We start from the raw sequence: 15,720 nt of genomic DNA, 5'->3' as shown, positions 1-15,720 counted from the left end.
TCTGTGTCTGTGTCTGTGTCTGTGTGTCTGTGTCTGTATCTGTCTGTCTGTCTGTTTGTCTGTCTGTCTCCAAAGGCCACATACACCAAGGCTAACTAAACTGGAACACTGGCTAATAATCAGGACAAGTTCATTTATTCTTGTATTCATCTTTAGACTAGGGCTATATTGCTCAAGGTAGTCTCAGAATTCTAACCTAAGTGATTCTCTTGGCCCTAGTTGGAAGTAAAAGCACCTGACACTACACTGACTTTAGACATAACAAACCAAGTCTCTTAAACAATTATAACATACAGCTAGGTTTTAGAAACACTACAGCTTCAAACAAAGGGCCTGACCTAGAACTCAAAAGAAATGTTAGATACAAAAAAATGCTTAAAAAAAAAAAAAAGTAAAATGGGCCATCAGGAGGGCAGGGTGACGCATGAGAGGCACTCAAGAGGCAGAGGCAGGTGAGTTTCTGAGACTGACGTCAGCCTGCTCAACAGAGCACATGCTTGGATGGCTACAGCTACGAGAAATCCTGTCTCAAAAAACATACCAACGACAATAAAAGAAGAAGCCAGGACTAGGGATATAGCTCCATGGTAGAATGCTTGCCTTGCATGATGGGTTCTATCCCAGACAAATAAAGGGAAGGGGAGAAAAAGAGAAAGAGAAGAACCAGAGCCCCTGAACAACCTGTTTTAGCATCTAGCAACATGGTAGAAAGGACGCTCAAAATCGGTTGTTTTACTTTTTTTTTTAAATTAGCAAAATTATAAACTCTGGTCAGCAATCTTCTTTCTACTGATTGCTACACATTGTAGCTTATTGGCAAAAATTAACCTGTATTTGAGGAGATTACAGTTAATATAGCAGATAAAAATTATAGTAAAAAGAATAACATTAAAACATACTCCCCATGGAGTAGCAGATTGTGAAACTTTAGTGAGAAATGGCTGAGCCTTCTACAATCAGCAGAAGCTCCTGATTATCGACACGTTTGTTATACCTCTCCATACAGCTATTCTATTACACCTTAGATTATCAACATGAACTAACACACGATTGCCACCACAAAGGGGTGTCAACAGCCAAGGTGTCTCTTTGCTTCAGGGAAGGATTTGTCCCAAATCAGGAAGGGTGGGTCTGTTAACAGCAGATCAAATAGCATGTATTTATCAGAACCAAAGACTTTTAAAATGCATTGAGTTGAAGAGAAGAAAGGCAAAGAAGGAGGTGACTTTTTCCTTGTGGGGTTTCACAATTAGTTCACATCCAGATCCACCTGGTATTTCTCAGCAGCTTTCCAGTAGTTGAGATAATTACTACTTGTCTCTTCATGAACAGATTATCATGAGAGGTCTGCTGGACCACAAGGACTTGTACAGCAGGGTTCAGGAACAACTTCCCTCTACTCCACTGAAGGAGTAAGGGAGAGGGGAAAGAACTCATTTCATCCACAGGGATTTTGGCAAACAGGTAGTACAGTCAGTTAACACTAAAGAGTTATAACACACCAACAACTGCTCTGAAGTTCTTTTATAAACTATACTGTCTCGAAAGCTTGTGAGAGAGCTCAGTGCAACATCCTAAACAGAGCAGAGATTGATGATTGAAAAGACTAGCATTCCTGAACACCAGAGCTCCAAAGAACATGGCTATTTCCAACAGTGACAACCTGAGCATTTGAATCCATCTCCATACAAAACCCAAGTCACTTCATCAAGTAATGGCCTGTTCTCTTGTTCTGTAGCAACTCTCTAGTATGTCTGATGTAAAAAGCTTTCCAGAGTTGTTGACCTGGAGACACATGTATCAATGTGAAAGGATGAATAGCCACCAAAGAAGTCACTATGGAGGACACACAGCACAGCTTTTACACTTACCCTTGGGCCTCATTCTCTGTGTTTGAGGAATTCACCCTGTGAAGAGAGGAAGCCTTATCTGTTCACAATTAAACAGGCTGATATTGCTGATAAGCCCAGGATAATGCTTGGGAAAGGAGTAGCTAAGAATATGTTTTGAATTTGTGATACAAAATTAACAGATACAAAACAAAACAACAACAGCACACTGTGCTAGGTCCTATAAACTGAAAGACAGACATCTTTCTGTTTGCTAAAAATAATAGTCCTCACTCTCATCATTGGTAAATGTAGACATGATCTATCTAGTCTGCTAAGAAAGTTTTTTATACTTTACATTAATTTTTCTGAAAGCATAGCTGCACATACTCTATTTAGAATGCTCAGGAAGTGGAGATGTATCTCAGTTTCATCTACAGAAGTTTTCTACCATTTATGAAGTCCTGGGTTCAATACCTAGACCGGTGCCATATAAACCCAGCATAGGGGTGCATATCTATGATCCTAGCACTTAGAGGGAGCCTCTTTACTAGCCTATATGCAGAACTTTCTTGAATGCTGACCCTGCCCACAGGCAACATTTCTATGTGCTAAGAGCACACACACACACACACACACACACACTCCAGAAGCCCTAGATTCTCTTCAGGATCAGGTGCCAGGTATTAGGACCAAGAAGTTCTCAACTCTACCAGCCTGAATGAGCTTACAAATCAGCGTATTTAGAAATTTCTCCTGCCCACAATATAGAGTACTACTCAGCTATGAAAAATAATGATTTCACGAAATTCTTAGGGAAATGGATGGAACTAGAAAATATCCTGAGTGAGGTAACCCAGTCACAAAAGAACACGTATACAATTCACAAACCACAAGAAGCTCAAGAAGAAGGAAGGCCAAAGTTAGGATGCTTCAGACCTTCTTAGAAAGGGGAACAAAAATACTCACAGGAGAAAATATGGAGACAAAGTGTGGGACAGAGACTGCCCCACCTGTGGGATATATCCCATATACAGTCACAAAACCCAGACACTATTGCAGATACCAAGAAGTGTAAGCTGACAGGAGCCTGATACAGCTGTCTCCTGAGAGGCTCTGCCAAAGCCTGACAAATACAGAGGTGGATGCTTGCAGCCAACCATTGGACTGAGAATGGGGTCCTCAATGGAGCACTTAGAGAAAGGATTGAAGTAGCTGAAGGGGTTTGCAACCCCATAAGAAGAACAACCATATCAACCAACCAGATCCCACAAGAGCTCCCAGGGACTAAACCACCAACCAAAGAGTACACATGGAGGGACCCGTGACTCCAGCTGCATACGTAGCAGAGGATGGCCTTGTCTGGCATCAATAGGAGGAGAGGCCCTTTGATCCTGTGAAGGCTTGATGACACAGGGTATGGGAATGCTGGAACAGTGAGGTGAGAGTGGGTAGGTGGGAGGGGGAACACCTTCATAGAAGCAGGGAGAGCGGGAATGGGAGAGAGGAGGAACTGGGAAAGGGGTAACATTTAAAATGTAAATACATAAAATATCCAAAAGAAAAAGAAAAAGAAAAGGAAGGAAGGAAGGAAGGAAGGAAGGAAGAAAGAAAGAAAGAAAGAAAGAAAGAAAGAAAGAAAGAAAGAAAGAAAGAAAGAAAGAAGAAAAGAATTTTTCTCAGGCATAGTGGCCATAGAACTCTCCTCCTCAATAAACAACCTGAGGCACAATCCCAGCATTCAGGAGGCCAAGGTAGGAGGACTACCTGAGTTTGATAACACCCTGGACTACATGGTAAGTATGGGGCTAACTGAGGCCCAACAGTGAAACCCTGGCTTACATTCAAATAAATAAAGAAAATTGAGCTTCTGTGCACACTTGTGTGTGTGTGTGTGTGTGTGTGTGTGTGTGTGTGTGTGTGTGTGTGTGTTCGTGTTCTTACATTTTACCTACCATAGGGTAGAGTATAGATCATACAGGAACTTGAAGAATCATCCCTTAAGGCATCTGGCCATACCAGCTGGAAGTTAAGGGGATTCTTATAAGTCTGAAAACTCAGAATTCAAAGCTGGCTTTCATTCCATGGAAAGGTATAGTTCTGTGCATAACAGGATTTTCACACATACTTTATTTGGTAGTTCTTGAGTTTGTCAATTTTTCAACATTTAGATGTATGTATCTGGGTCTCCTTTTACATTCTGGCTTTGGGTAACACAAATATTAGGGGTGGGGCTGATGACAGGGAAACTGAGTTTCAGGGCAGTTGGCCAACCTGCCTGATGGCACTGGGCCCACTAACTGAAAAATCCAGACACAAATCACCATGAGGCAAACTTTCCCTCAGCATTCCAGTTTAAAGTGCATGTGTTTGTGTTTCTCTCTCTGTTTCTCTCTCTGTTTCTCTCTCTGTTTCTCTCTCTGTTTCTCTCTCTGTTTCTCTCTCTGTTTCTCTCTCTGTTTCTCTCTCTCTCTCTCTCTCTCTCCTCTCTCCCTCCCTCCCTCCCTCCCTCTATAAAACTACAGCAGCCCCAAAGGGTGCCAAGAGGACCTCAAGTCCCCTCCTCTCACTAACAGCCTGAGCTTTCTACACCAGAGCACTCAAGACAGTCTGTCATCTACAGGGCGGCTCTGCATGTGCACACTTGCAGGGACCTGCACTGCAGACAGAACCTTTGCAATGGGGAAGCAAGTGGAGGCACATTGCCTCAAGAACTCACAAGACGAAGCCTGAGGCTTCTCAATGTATATCTTTACAACTCTAAACCCAAAAGTGCATTAGCGTTCCTGCCAAACAGGCTGCACAGCAGTTTTGAAAGACCACATATAATACCTTCCTAAGACCTGTACTTACAGGGACCCTTTCATCCAAAACATTTAAAGTACTTTACAAGTTCAGAGCTATTCATCCCAATGCTCCAGGGAGGTATGCAGCTGGCCAGGGTAATATTCACTGATGAAGAAACTGAGGCACATTGACAGCCTAAGTACTGTTCTTTAAAATTTTGCTTCTTACAAATGAATAGCTTTAAACACTCTTGCCCCCAAAGCCATACCAGCTGATACAGAAAGAAAGAAATGATTTGCATAATTTTTATAGAAATTAAATAGTACACTACCAGAATCTATACCCTACTGCAGTTCTTTGGACCAGAGAGGTCATAAAAAGAAATTATGAATACTGCACAGAAAATGGCTTATCATTAAATCTGAGATACTACTGCCTTTCAAGATGCAGAGTCCATAATCACAAATTCCAAGATAGAAATTTCAGTGGTTTTCTTTTTTACAACCCAAATGGAATCACGCTTTTTACACCTTTGGGCAAAAGCACTTAGCAGAGATGATTAGCATATTCTCTCTGGACTAGATGGAATCAATACGAAGCCCTGGAGATTGGGTTCATGGGCTTTTAGTGGAAAGTAAGTGTCCCTGAGGCACTCAGCCTAAAGGGGTTAGGGCAACTCACTGACAGGAGATCAGAGCTGGTGTGGGGCAGTTAGGAACTGTTGTGACCTTAATATTCTAAGAATAGCAAGTGTGTGTTAAGTATTTGTATCTGTTGTCACAGTAACTAGCATTCAAAAGTGCTCACTGCACCTGCTGACCTCTGACCTGCCTGTTTATTAAGTCAACTGTTTTACCGACAAGGAAACTGAAGTTCAGAGAAATTAACCAAAGGGCCTAGTGGTAGAACAGTTGCTACATATGCAAGGCCCCGGGTTGAATTACTACATCAAATTGAAAGAAAAAATGATTTTGTTTTGTTTGGTGACAGGATCTTGCACTAGAGTACAAAGACTGGCCTCAGAATTGGGGCAAAGTTTCTACTTCAATGACCCAAGGGACGAGATGGTAGGCGTAAGACACCATGGTCAGCATAAAAACATTTTAATGGTTAAACATAACATTTAAAGGTAGAAAAATTAGTAGATACACTCTCCAAAACCTTACATAAGAGCTAAACAATACTCAATCAACAAACTAAACTGTATACTTCCAGAATTTTTTGTTACTATTTTTACCACAGAATGCATCTAAAAGTAGTCTTTTATTTTAATCTATCCAATGTTATCTTCAGCTACATACTGGGTTTGAGGTAAACCTGGGCTGCATGAGACTGTGTCTCAAAAAAATAAAATAGAATCTTAAAAGATGGGCATGGTAGCACACAGCTGTGGGTCATGGTGGCACATAGTTATGATCCTAGTACTTAGAAGACTAAGTACTAAGTACTTAATACTACTTAGTACGAGTACTAAGACAGGACAATTTATAGTCTGAAGCAAGCCTAGACTACACAGTAAGTCCCTGGTGAGACTGGCTTAAGGCATAGAATTCTGTCTCAAAATAAAAAGAATTATCCAAAAGGAAGGTACAAAGTCCCATGTAATGCTCTAGACAGCTAGCTAGGACTCTGGGTCAGTGAGGACAGGTTGCAGAGAGGAATCTACCAATGGGCAGACAGATCCCAGAATTCCACCTTACTGCCAATGATGTACAGCATGCATAAGCTTGTAAGGGAAGATATCTGATGTCTGAGGTGTCTTTTCTCAGCAGAGAGCATCTAAATGTTTGTGAAGACGCTCTAAAGGTAATCCTGGGCTAGAGAGGTGGACAATCAAACCTAGATATGACCAATTAATTACTTTTTCAACTGTATGCATCTTCTTTCCCCAACAAGTTTCATTTCAATCTCCCGGAGATGAGATTCTGCAGCTGGGTCTCTGCAGAGTGGGATGACCCGGAAACTGTATACTTAAAGCCGATTGATCTCACTTCATCAATGACATCAGAAACCTCCCTTTTAGAATCACTATAGGCACTGAGAGTAGTCTTTTATTTTAACCTATTTCAATTTCAAAGGAGTCCAATAAGGTCAATTTTACTTGCTAACAGTTTTATAAGAGAGGGAGCTGAGGACTAAGGAAACTCCTAAGATTCACTCTACAAAAGGCCACTGAGTTCATCTTCCCCCACACATACAAAACTGAAGTGCAGTTGAGGTCCCTAGCCATTTCCTGCTTCCCTCGGGGTCTGTGCTCCTCTCTCGGGTTTCACACACCATCACTATGAGCAATTACCATGGGGTGCCTAGGAAATGGCTCACAGAGCAAATGGTAGCTCTCAGTGGCCACTCAACTGCCTCCCCTTCCTACCTGGACCCTCCCAGTGACCTCTAGTCAATAGAAGCCAAGGCCTAACATCCAATGTATTGAACTAGTTATGGAGGCATAAGTGACATCATTCTTCATGATTGCCCAGGCTACCTTCTCTCACCAACATCCTCATCTCAGAGGTGGTGAGTTACCACTGCATGTATACACATGGTACGTGTGCTTGGACAAACCTGTTTTCATTCATATTTCATTCTTCCTCTTAACACAGTTTGATTTCTCTTGTTTTCAGCATGATCACCTGTGATGCTAATTCAACTGGAGAATTAGTCATGTAATTGTTAGCACACTCCTCTTGGAATCATCCTCCCTCTAGTAACACATTTCCAAACTTGGTTCACATTAAACACACACACACACACACACACACACACACACAAACTCCTCCACTCAATTGTGAACTTCCATGGGCAAGTATTAGGAGGGAGCACATTAATAAATTCTGTTTGCTATTCCACATGCAGCCTACTGTCCCATGAGTGACCTATTCATCTTCAAACATTAAGACTGTACATATCTCTGTTTACTTCTCTGTTCCAGAAGCCCTTGACCATACAACAGTTAGTAGCACAATCTGAATATGCTGAAAACATTTGTTGGCTCTTAGGATTCTATAAGGAGTACAATAAGCTCTCAATAAATGCTAGTTTCTGTGAATATTGGCGCCATATACATATATGTAATATATGCATGTATGAATATGTATGTATGACTGGATAAATAATATAGCCTCTCTCTATGGTGCCTACCAACTCAAATTCCTGGACTCAAGAAATCTTCCTATCACAGCTGTCCAACTAGGTGTAACTATAGGACTGTGTTACCACATCATCAGAACCAGGCCCTAAGTAGGAAAAGCCTTAGAAGCAAGACAAGTATAAACCTATCTTCCCCCACCCGCACCCACCCATGCCTCCTGAGGAGGAGGGACTAGAGGCAGCCTGACAATAGCTATCTCTTACAGGTTACACATTAACCAAGCTCCACTTTCTGACCCAGAAGGGGGAAAAATGATACAGGACATCTAGCCTGAGTCACATGGCCCCTGTTTCCTCACCTCTGTCACATAGCATAGGTCAAATATTAACCAAGCCTGCAGTGCAGGGGACACACACACACACACACACACACACACACACACAAACACACACACACACAGAAACCTTAAAAGTAGACAACTTGCTTAGTTGGTGACTGAAGCCTCTTATTTCTGGTCCCCACTGTCTTGGGCTGCCTATCTGCCCACCAGCACTAATAAAACTCTTCCTAATGGACAGTTCCATTCAGCACTTCCGTCTCTCAAACTCTTCTTCCCTTTCCCTGTCTAAGCCTAACACGCATCAGCTACTCTGTGCTTTGACATATACAAGGCATGGCTATGGCAGTTTGCCTTCCACACTTCAGAGTCAAACACAGCTTCACACAGAGGTCTTTCTCCAAAGTACACAGACAATCACAAAAACACTCATGGAAGCAAAACCACCAGGCCTCTAGGCCTCTGCAAACCTGTTCATCCCTGTTCAGTATGAGTGATCACAGAAAATGCCCAGTCCATAGTGCCAGTTAGACCCCCATGAAAAGTCTCAAATGTAAAAATTATCCGTTGAAAAAGAAAATACCCACAATGCTCATTGTTAGAAACCAAACAACCTCAGTTAGAGTGACAGCCACTCAAGGAGGCCACTTTTCTGTTGAATGCTGTACAGCATGAGTTGTACAGGTGTACCTGAGTAAGGGGTACCAGTGAGGTGTTCCAGAACCCGGCTCAGGCCTGAAGACACACAGGGACAAGAACTGCACTTGGTCTTCTTTCTAACACAAGTAGTAACTGTGACTTTCCCCATTGGCTAGACTCTGACTTCACAGTCTTCCACAACTGGCTAGTTTTAAAAGAATCAGAACAAAGAAAAGGAAGGAAAGAGGGAAGGGGAAGGGTGAGCCACTTCAGTCACTGAAGTTTAGAGAAGGCAGCTGGGCCTTTGTGTCAAAAAAAAAAAAAAAAAAAAAAGTTTCACCAGGTAAGGGAGAATTAAAACATTTGCATAAAGGTTTTACAAGGTAGGGGAGATAAAAGATTTGAATTTCATGACATAAAAGTTGTACTGCATTCAACAGAAAAGAATACTTAATGCCTTTTACACCGTGAATAGGCTACCCTTCTAAGCAGGTCTGAGCAGTCACAGGGCACACACAGAGCTGACCCAAGAGCCGTTCCTTCCACCCTGATAAACGACTGCACAGGGATCATGGCAGCAAGCCTTTGGTGTGGTTGACATCCCAACATAAATTTAACAGCAGACTGTGTGACCTCATCCTGGGACCCGAGCCAGAGTTTTCTCCTGAGATCTCTGAAGTTATCAGATCTGGAAAGCATTTCACTGGCTTTCTCTTTTAGACCCCCATCCCCAAGCCCCACCCCACCCTCATCCCCTTCTGTTTAACACAACAAAAGGGAGCACTGACCACAGGAGGCTCGGAGGTAAAATCAGAAATTGTCCACACTCCATTACCCTAAATTGCCTGCCAATGAACAAATAAGCATTGTTCCCTGAGTTCAATAGAAAGTAAACAGCTACTCTCGGAAAATACCTCACCTTCACCCACTTTTAATTTCTTCCTTTTGTCTTAGATGAAACCCCCAAGTCTTGGTTGGTATTCCTTCCTCTATCTCACCTCTTTTTCTCCAGCACATTCCAATCCATCAGCCACTGCACAGCCGGCACTGGGCACATGTGGTACCCTACCACAGACGGGAGGAATACCCATTAGCTTCCAGAACCTTGTTTCAGCATCTTTCTAAGGAGCTTGATTTCTACCACTTCTGGCCACCCACATGCTCAGGGGGTCAATGGCCTAGAGGCATTTGAGTGCAATGTAAAAGGCGGGTTCCTAAGAGTTAGGTTCCAACCAGAGGGGTCCACTGTTCTCGGAAATCAGAGCTGTGAAACAGGGAACTCATGGGTTCAAAAACAACTCAGTCAAGGCAGTTCAGTGTGAGAGCCGGATGCGTCTCTAACTCTTAAGGGGAGGCACAAAAACAAACTGCGACTGTCCTGTGATGGTTACCGTCAACTGCCAACCTGACAGAATGTAGCATCACCTGGGAGACAGGAAGCCTGTAGGGTTGTCCTGATGGCACTAACAGGGATGGGAAGATCTGCTCACTGTGGGTGGTACATCCCATGGCTGGGCCCCTGGGCTGTGGTGGAGAAAGGCAGCTGAACAGCAGCTGGCATTCATCACTGTCTGCTTTTTTATAGTAAATGTGATGTGAGCAGCTGTGTCTAAGCCCTGATGCCTTCGCTCCCCTGCTATGAAAGACTATGCCCTTGAACCATGAGCAGAAGAAACCCTTTCTCTCTTAAGTTACTTTGCCCTCAAAGTAGTTTATCGGACAGGAAAAGTAATAAGGCAGCCCCCAGGGCCAAAGGGAAAGAGCTGGATAGGATCCAGGGGTGTGAGAAAGAAAGATACCATCCGCCACTATTCACAGAGTGTATCTGTGTACCCACTATGTTTAGAATGTCAGGGAGTGGGGTGTCAGGAGCTGGACAATTTATTTGTTGCTATAAAATATAGGCAACCAATAAACACTATTTCAACTAAAATCCTATATCTTTCCACTGGTTCTCTTTATGAAAAAATAAGCTGATGGCAAAATGTCCCACTCTGCTCAACCCTCGTCATTAAGCGCATGTCTCCTGTATCCACACACAAATTTAGAACCACAGAGCAGCAGAGAGAGGCCACCATTATAACCACGTAGGGCTGAAGAATTCAATCAGTTAATGTTTCAGGATCTGCCCATCAAACACTGACAGCTAGCAATCAATGTAAGAAGTTACTTTGCAAAATGGATTTTTCCCTTTCGAATCTGAGACTCAGAAGGCTGACTGCTGGGTTTCTCTGGAACATAGCCAGCTTCTCATTTCAGCTTCAGCTCTGTATATTGGGTTTTGTTTCTAGAAGACAATAGCACGGGGCTTGGCTACTGGCTCCTAAGTCTGCTTTTACGAACTGTTGGGGTTTTCTCTGCAAACTCATTCAGCCCTTTTTCTTCTCCATTTTTAAATCCACCCCCCTCTCTCCATGGTGGACCTAAACCCTTATGTAATATACAAATGATATTCTGAAAGAGAGATGGGTGAGGACTATCTCTGCATGCCCTTGTTTCTCAGTGAAAAATGAATATGGCCCCAGCCGCTGCAGTGCTGTGACAGTTGCTACAGGGACGCCTCTCTGACTCAACCTCAGGTCTACAGACCAGGACTACAACAATAGCAGTAAACCTGGCAATACAGCCAAGCAAGTATTCCAATACTCCCCTTCTTAATGCATATCAAAGTCATGAAACCCATTCACCCACCCACCCCCATGCCAACAGAGTTTCTATGTAATGAACATCTGCTCCAAGGCTTTGGGTCCATCCACTGAGGATAGTCCTAGGCTGTGGTCATTATCACTTTTGTGATTACTCTCATGGACACAGGAGCCCCGAAAGATTAATGCTTATTGAAGAAATATTTACTACGGTGGATGACTCCTCTTTAATTCTTTCAAAGACAAGGAAAAGGAGGCCAGCCTGGTTGGTAAAGGCTCTTGCTGAGTAGGACTTTTAATTCCTAGAACCTGAGGTGGGAGAACAGAACTGACTCTCCCAATTACCCTCTGACCTCTCTGGACCTATCTCGAAAGCTAGGATATATGCATGCACACACAAATAAAAAAACTAGTTAAGTAAAAATTTTCAAGTGCAAAGGATTTACACTTGGTGGTGCACACCTGAAATCCTAGCTCTCACTTCCAAGGTAGAGGATCAGGAGTACAAGGTCATCCTTAACTATACAAGCCTGTAGGCCAGCCTGGGTCACATGAGACTTTCTTTTACTCAGAAATTGATGATGATAATGATAATGATGATGATGACAACAACAAGAACAATAGGGCAAGGAAAGTATTGTGATTTTAAGTTTATAATTAATGAAATTGAGATAGAGATTTCCTAAGATAATATTTGCCTAAGAATGCACTGCTAGGGGGCTGGAGAGATGGCTCAGTGGTTAAGAGCACTGACTGCTCTTCCAGAGGTCCTGAGTTCAATTCCCAGCAACCACATGGTGGCTCGCAACCATCTGTAATGGGATCCAATGCCCTCTTCTGGTGTGTCCGAAGACAGCTGCAGTGTACTCACATACATCAAATAAATAATTTTAAATAAAAAAATTTTTTTTTAAATTTAAAAAAAGAATGCACTGCTAGAAAGAGGCTGAAGCAAGGCCTGAACTATTCTACAGCGTCATGCCGGTGCTAGTGTTGGCTTGCCTGGTTTCAAATTTTGCAGATATATAGAAGTTGTCCCTTACATATCATGTGTCCTAGGAGCCAAGTTATTAAGGTCTAAACTCACAGGAGTCTAACAAACAAAAATGTGTCTAAAGAAATGAGAGGATACGCACCTGGAGAGCCCTTGCCTTGTGCCAAGGGAGACAGGACTGGGGTAGTTGGCTCAGAATTATGGATGGTGGAGAATCCAGAGCAGTTGATCCGCTAGCCCACCTGCTTTCAGTTAGCTGAAGAGATTTCATCTCCCGAGCAGAGTGCATACCAGGGTTGGGGTGGCTGTGTCAAGGCCATCAATATTTACATCTCCTGAACCTGGAGGTCAGTTCAAAAGGGCAGCAGTAATTTATGGAGCTGTTGCAGTCACCCTGGGGCACATGGGAGAGAAGTGAGAGCTTGGAGCTCTCTCTTCCCGGTTCCTCTTCGCACGCTCAACTCTCATCCAAGAAGTGGCTGTCAAATGTTGGGGCATGCCGAAGTGAAAGGTGAACTTGATATTTCTAACCTAAAAAAGAAAAAAATAACATTTGCAAAATTCAGTGTTCAGAAATCTAATGTTATCAATAAGAACCAGTTAGAAGATTTCCTCGAATGAGACAGTGCAGGGGAACCTTTGAGGGCAATCCTAGGGTATGCAAAATGGAGGATGAGTCTTACAATACATGCTGCAGCTAGGATTTAGTGTTGAAGCTAAAGAACAAAACCTACATCTAGCACCAACGGTCAGAAAACAAGTCAAATTTCCTTGCTTGCAACTCTCTCTGCCTCTGTCTGTGTCTCTGTCTGTCTCTGTCTGTCTCTGTCTGTCTGTCTCTCTCTCTTTCTCTCTCTCTCTCTCTCTCTCTCTCTCTCTCACACACACACACACACACACACACACACACACACACACACACACACCCTGCTGAAAGTCCTTTCAAAGCCAGCTAAATACTTTAGGCTAAATAAATGAAAGGAAGTCTTGCACCCTTCTTTTAGTGCTGGAGATGTAACCTGAGGCCTTGTGGGTGCTTAGTAGATCTACCACTGAGCTGCGCCCTAGCCCAGGACAGAAAGTACCCACTTGACCCCACCACCACCCCTTCTTTAGGAACTCAAAACCGGAGCAAGTCCATACAAAGGAAGGGAAAGACTGGAAGAAACAGAGGACAGGAGGGGTAAGTCCCATCTCACACAGAGTGCTGGCTCAGTTCTTCATCAGAGCTAGTTAAGTCTCTGGCCTTTGTGAATAGAAGCTTTGTTCTAGAATTCAGCAGCCAGGTTTCTTTTGGGCCCCAGCAGCATAAAAATCTTGAAAAATAAAAAGTGTGGCGGAGGGCTGGGGGTGTTGCTCTGTTAAAGGAATGTTTCACTGATGCTTGAAGCCCTGGGTTCAATACCCAGCACCACATAAAACTAGCGCTGCTGTAATCTCAGTATTCCAGGGAAGAGGCAGGAGGATCCTAAGTTCAAGGTCATCTTCAACTACTTAAGGAGTGGAGGCCAGCCTGGGCTACATGGCATCCCATCGGAAAGAAAAGAGAGAACAGGTGGAAGGCACACAATTAAAGAGTGTGTGCATACTTTAACGGGATGGACATACTAACCTCTCAGCAGATGCCTCCTTTGGGGATGTGATGGTTAGAAATGGAAAAGTATGAAGGCGTTTCTGCTTGTAATTAAGAGGTACATCCAGACAGGACCCCAAACTGAGGTCTCTTCGTTGAAACATGAGTTTCATCTTCCTGTTTTGACAAGGGCTATCTTGAGGAAAAGCCTGCCGTGTTATAAGTTACTCCATAACTCACTCCCTTCAGTAACTCTGTGGGACAGGAAGGAGGTAAATCCAGGAGTCATGCATGTATCTCTCTTAATCATACACATGCATCTTGTAAGGCGTCAGTCTCAGCTGGTCACTGGATGGCCATCATTCATTCATATCTGAAACAGAGCACAGGACACAGGAACTGAGAAACACTATGCTCAAAGTACCTCACACCTTAAAAGTACTGCTTACCCAGTGGTTCAACCTTCGCAGTGCTGCAACCCTTTAATATAATCTGTCACGTTATGGTGACTCCCAACCAGAAACTTAGTTTCTTAGTTTCATTGCTACTTTAAAACTGTAATTTTGCTACTCCTTTAAATCAGAATATAAATATCTGTGTCTTCCGATGTTCTTAGGCAACCCCTGGGAAAGGTTTGTTAAGTAGGTACCTCAGACATTTATCCATTTGATACCCCACCCACCCACCCCAAAGGCATCTCAACCCAGAGGCTGAGAACTGCTGCCTTAGCGATATCTGTGCTGTTGCTTAACCCTCAGAATATACCTTCCCAAACAAGGGCCCTCACATATGTGAGAGACAAGCCTTACACAGCAAAGCTTTGAGAAAAAAATGTCCGAATTCGGGGGCCTTCTATACCAAATATGTACAGTGCATTAACCCACTTGGGCATGACTTAAATTAGTACAACTGGCATGAGGTTAAACCATGGAGTCGGAAGATGACCAATGGGACATCTTATCATACCACTCATTCACAAGGAAGAGGCCAGAAGTCAAAACTCACCACCAAGCTTAAAGAGAAACACCTGAGGCTACCTGGTTTGTCAGGTTTGTCAGGGTCATGTACCTATCCATTTCTCCACACTGTGGGTAGCAAGAAAACAAGGCCTTCCACAGTCTAAGGTCCTAAGTTTTCTTATTAAAGGATGTCAACACCTTTGTGTCCGATTTATTTGTTTGAGTAGATTTTTCACTTGCTACAAAACTGGTCTTGTGTTGGGAGAGTCTTTTACCAAAAGTGTGTTCTCTGTACTTTTAACCACATCAACTGCCTGGCTTTTGGCAGGAAAACACCCACAGAGGAAGGGTGAACAACAGAAACCATCTCCTGCAGGTTCAACTCAACTTCATTATCAGCGTTGTCCTTCTCAACAGCCTGGAGTTTCCTCAAACTGGCAACTGCCTCAGTCCCAACAGGGCACACTAGCACAATGCTCTCCCAGACTAGATGAGACTGGGGACCCTCAGAAGGAGTCTACTCCAGAGCATTCGACTCTCCAGAAAGATTCTGTAACAAATGCTTAGACTGGATAAAGAAATGATATGTGTTAGACAAAAGGAGACAGGGAGTGGAGCTTAAGTAAAAGAGAAGTGTCTCAATTGCTTCTCAACAAAATGGCCACTTCAAGGATTGGGACCTACAATGGCAGAGACAGAGATCTGAAAAACAATGACAGGACACATCTTTGACACATCTTTTGACAGCTGTGATGACTCGCTAAAGATAAAACTCTCTTTTAAATAATAACCATTGTGGTCCATTTTAACAGAATCATAAAATTAAAATACCCTTTTAATAAAAGGATGTGCTACCATCCCTTTTAAGT

At 43.1% G+C, this 15,720-nt stretch overlaps 1 pseudogene across 33 annotated transcripts in view; it reads right to left on the bottom strand.

The window, feature by feature from the left end:
* Nucleotides 1–15,720, bottom strand: part of LOC134482707 (uncharacterized) — a 501,539-nt pseudogene that overhangs the window by 275,608 nt on the left and 210,211 nt on the right. For all 33 annotated transcript variants that reach the window (XR_015641629.1, XR_015641613.1, XR_015641625.1 and 30 more), the window contains 2 exons: nucleotides 13,932–14,265; nucleotides 12,462–12,850 (listed from right to left, as the gene is read on the bottom strand). The product of XR_015641629.1 is annotated as an uncharacterized LOC134482707, transcript variant X22 (transcript). The remainder of the gene's footprint in view (nucleotides 1–12,461; nucleotides 12,851–13,931; nucleotides 14,266–15,720) is intronic.

The sequence above is a fragment of the Rattus norvegicus genome, chromosome 17 (assembly GCF_021556685.1).
Source record: "Rattus norvegicus strain SHRSP/BbbUtx chromosome 17, alternate assembly SHRSP_T2T, whole genome shotgun sequence".
Lineage (NCBI taxonomy): Eukaryota > Metazoa > Chordata > Mammalia > Rodentia > Muridae > Rattus > Rattus norvegicus.
This window is presented reverse-complemented; position numbering and strand designations above follow the sequence as displayed.